Source organism: Erinaceus europaeus, chromosome 13 (assembly GCF_950295315.1).
Source record: "Erinaceus europaeus chromosome 13, mEriEur2.1, whole genome shotgun sequence".
In the NCBI taxonomy this organism is placed as follows: domain Eukaryota; kingdom Metazoa; phylum Chordata; class Mammalia; order Eulipotyphla; family Erinaceidae; genus Erinaceus; species Erinaceus europaeus.
Genome location: NC_080174.1, coordinates 66671080 through 66675655, shown reverse-complemented (window position 1 = coordinate 66675655; position 4576 = coordinate 66671080). Strand labels below are relative to the sequence as shown.

General features: G+C 40.2%; 1 non-coding gene across 1 annotated transcript; it reads left to right on the top strand.

The window, feature by feature from the left end:
* LOC132532529 (U7 small nuclear RNA) lies at nt 1-62 on the top strand. Its single transcript, XR_009544477.1, has one exon. It is a non-coding gene; the product is annotated as a U7 small nuclear RNA (small nuclear RNA).
* The last annotated feature ends 4514 nt before the right edge of the window (nt 63-4576 follow it).

Genomic DNA, 4576 nt, shown 5'->3' with positions numbered 1-4576 from the left:
TAGTGTTACAGCTCTTTTAGAATTTGTCTAGCAGGTCTTCCGGTTCCTACCGGAAGGCCCCCAAAAAAAAAATAATAAAAAAAAAAAATAAAAAGCTAAAAGGAAAAAATTCGTATGTATTACACCAAAGCAATACATATGGGGAGGAAAGAGGATGAAGGAGAGGGAGAAAACTTTGGGGGCCTGATACATAATGAAAGTGCATGCATTTGTCAATGAATCCACTGCAGAGCATTCACCCCCTCAGTAAAAAATCATATGTAATAAATGAAATGAACTTTAGACATTTCTTGGCCAGGGCCAGGGAGGTGGGCCTCAAAGGAAGTCTGGACTTCAAGCATGTCCTGAGTTTGATATCTAGCAACTCATATGCTGGAATGCTGCTCTAGTACTTCTCTCCCTAATAACTAAGTCTTTCAAAACATCTTAGTATCACCAGCTAGTGTGAAGCAGACTGGTGGTGCACTCAGTAGAGCATATATGTTGCCATGCATGTGGTCCTAGGTTCAAGTCTCTGGTCCCTACTTACGGGGGGAAGCTTCACAAATAGTAGAACAATGTTGCAAGTGTCTCACCTCTCAGTGTCTTCTCCATTTTTCAAATAATAATTAAAAAATCACCAGCTAGACAACAGCAGGATTAGGACTCAATCTCAGTCTGTCTGACTTGGAATGCCTGCCTTTCATCCTCTTGGGCTGTCTCTCAGACCACTCACTGAGCTAGAGGGAAGAGGACATATCAAATAATAATTGATTAAATAAACATGAAGGGAGCAACTACTCTGTGCCAAGCCCCAATCTATGAATTGAACAAAAAGAAAAGACAAAATTTGTGAGAAGAAATGTGCTTTGGGGAAAACCAAGTCTAAATTAAAGGACAGAGAAGACTGAGGATATAGGGAATTTTGCTGATACTTGCCTATGAGTTCCATACAGGGTAGTTCATTCAGTCACTCTTACATTCAGTAAATAATCATGCATTGTGTTAAGCACTGAACTGGAGTAGGGAACCAGCAGGCATGAGCAGTGTCTGCCAGTTTATAATATAGAGAGAAATAAATGAAGATTTAAATGGGTAGTTACAAGTTGTGTTAAGAGCTATGGTGGAAAGACAAACAGGATGGTAGAAGAGAGAAAAGCAAGGGACCTATTTTAATAGAGAAACCCTGAAGATTGAGAAGGAGTTCAACATGTAAAGCATATCCTAGACAGGGGCCAGGTGGTGGCGCACCCGGTTGAGTGCAAATGTTATATTGTACAAGTCTGAGGTTTGAGCACCCATTCCCCACCTGCGGGGGAAAGCTTTGTGGGTAGTGAAGCAGTATTGCAGGTCTCTCTCTCTCTCTCTCTCTCTCTCTCTCTCTCTCCCTCTCTCTCTCTCTCTATATATATATATATATATATATATATATATCCTTCTTCCCTCTCAATTTCTGGATGTCTTCATCCAATAAAGAAAGACAGGGCCAGGTGTTGGCACACCTGGTTGAGTGCATATGTTACAGTACTCAAGGACCCAGGTTCAAGCCCCTGGTTCAAGCCCGGGTTCAAGCTTTGCAAGTGGTAAAGCAGGGCTGCAGGTGTCTCTCTATCTCTCTCTCCCTTTCTACCTCCCCTACCCTCTTAATTTCTGGCTGTCTCTATCCAATAAATAAAGATAATAATAAATAAATAAATATAAGAAAATTATAAAAAAAGAATATCCTAGACAGAGCACATCAAGTACAAAGGCCTGAAAATAATAACACTATTTTAATGTTTTATTAGTGATTTAATAATGATTAATAAGATAGTAAGGTAACAGAAGTACAACTCCATACAGTTCCCACCACCAGAATTCCATGTCTCATCCCCTCCATTGGAAGTTTCCTTTTCTTTATCCCCGTAGGAGTGTGGACCCAAATCAAGATGATTTATTATTATTATTATAATAAGATTTAAAGCTGTATAGAGTGTGATCTGGGAGGTAGCACAATGGATAAAACACTGGGTTTGCAAGCATGTAGTCCTGAATTTGATCCCTGGCACTAATCTCTCACACTTGCCTGGGTGATATTCTGGTGTTTTCTCTCAGTCTCTCTCTCTCTTTCTCAATAAATATAAAGTTAAATAAAGATGCAACTCAAGAAGTGGCACAGCAAATAAAATACTAGACTCCCAAGCAGCAAGTTTGATCCCCAGCTTCACATGTGCCAGAGTGATGCTCTCATTCTCTCTTTCCTCACCCTTTCTCTCTCTTGTTAATAAAGAAACAAACCTTTAGGGACCAGATGGTGGCACACCTGAGTAAGTGCACATATTACAGTGCACAAGGACCTGGGTTCAAGCCTCCAGTCTCCACCCGCAGGGGGGAACACTTCACGAGTGCTGAAGCAGGACTTAAGGTCTCTCTCCCTCTCTATCTCCTCCTTCCCTCTCAATTTCTGGCAGTATTTATCCAATAAGTAAAGATAATAAAAATGTAAAAAAAAAAAAAAAAGAAAGAATGAAAGAAACAAGCCTTTAAAAAATAAATAAAGCATATTGCCGGGCTGGAGTAGTGACTCTGCCTGTGGACTCTGAGACAGACAGACAGACAGAGCTTTCAGGTTCAAACCTGTCCTTCCCAGAAGCTGGTGGTTTAGTGCAAATAAATAAATAAATAAATAAATAAATAAATAAATAAAGGTGGGGGCCAGGTGATAGCACACCTGGTTGGGCGAACACATTACAGTGCGGAAGGACCCAGGTAGGAGCCCCCCAGTCCCTACCTGCAGGGGAAAAGCTCTCCAAGTGGTAAAGCAGGGCTGTAGGTGTCTGTCTCTCTCCCTCTCTATAGAGGCTATAGCCCCCTTCCCTCTTGATTTCTGGCATTCTCTAACCAATAAATAAAGATAATTTTTTTAATTTTAAAAAATAAATAAATAAGGTGTATAGAGTATAAGTTACCCATTTTGAAAACACTTTTTTTTTTGAAAACACTTTTTTTTTAATTTATTTCTTTATTGGGGAATTAATGTTTTACATTCAACAGTAAATACAATAGTTTGTACATGCATAACATTCCCCAGTTTCCCATTTAACAATACAACCCTCACTATGTCATTTATCATCCTTCATGGACCTGTATTCTCCCCACCCATCCACCCCAGAGTCTTTTACTTGGGGGGCAATATGCCAGCCGTTTTTTTTTTTTAGTACTATTTTTTTTATTGGGGAATTAATGTTTTACATTCAACAGTAAGTACAATAGTTTGTACATGCATAACATTCCCCAGATTCCCATATAACAATACAACCCCTACTAGATCCTCTGAATCCTTTTTGGACCTGTATTCTCCCCGCCCACCCACCCCAGAGTCTTTTACTTTGATGAAATATGCCAATTCCATTTCAGGTTCTACTTCTGTTTTCTTTTCTGATCTTGTTTTTCAACTTCTTCCTGAGAGTGAGATCATCTCATATTCATCCTTCTGTTTCTGACTTATTTCACTCAACATGATTTTTTCAAGGTCTATCCAAGATCGGCAGAAAACGGTGAAGTCACCATTTTGAACAGCTGAGTAGTATTCCATTGTGTATATAGACCACAACTTGCTCAGACACTCATCAGAGATCTCTCTGCCAGCAATCATAAGATAAGACTTCAGGGGAGTCCGGTGGTAGCACAACGGGTTAAACGCGCACGCACCTTGCGCAAAGTGCAAGGACCTGCCAGTTAAGGATCCTGGTTCTATCCCCCGGCTCCCCACCTGCAGAGGCGTCACTTCACAAGCGGTGAAGCAGGTCTGCAGGTGTCTCTCTTCCTCTCTCCCTCTCTGTCTTCCCCTCCATTTCTCTCTGTCCTATCCAACAATGATGATAATAATAACTACAACAATAAAGCAACAAGGGCAACAAAAGGGAATAAATAAATAAATAATTTTTTTTAAAGATACGACTTTAGGGGGGCTAAGTGGTGGCATACCTGGTTGAGTGCATGTTACAATGTGCAAGGACCCAGGTTCAAGCCTCCAGTCCCCATCTGCAGGGGGAAAGCTTTGCGAGTGTTAAAGCAGTGCTACTGGTGTCTCTCTGTCTCTCTCCTTCTTTATCCCCCCATTCCTCTTGATTTCTGACTACTTCTATTCAATAAATAAATAAAGATAATAAAAAATTAAAAAGAAAAAGGTTGATTCCAAGTGGATCAAGGACTTGGATATTAGACCACAAACCATCAGCTATTTAGAGGAAAATATTGGCAGAACTCTATTCCGCATAAATTTTAAAGACATCTTCAATGAAACAAATCCAATTACAAAGAAGACTAAGACAAGCATAAACCTATGGGACTACATCAAAGTAAGAAGCTTCTGCACGGCTAAAGAAACCACTACCCAAACCAAGAGACCCCTCACAGAATGGGAGAAGATCTTTACATGCCATACATAAGACAAGAGGCTAGTAACCAGAATATATAAAGAACTTGCAAATCTCAACAACAAGACAACAAATAACCCCATCCAAAAATGGGGAGGGGACATGGACAGAATATTCACCACAGAAGAGATCCCAAAGGCCGAGAAACACATGAAAAAAATGCTCTCAAGCATGAGGTC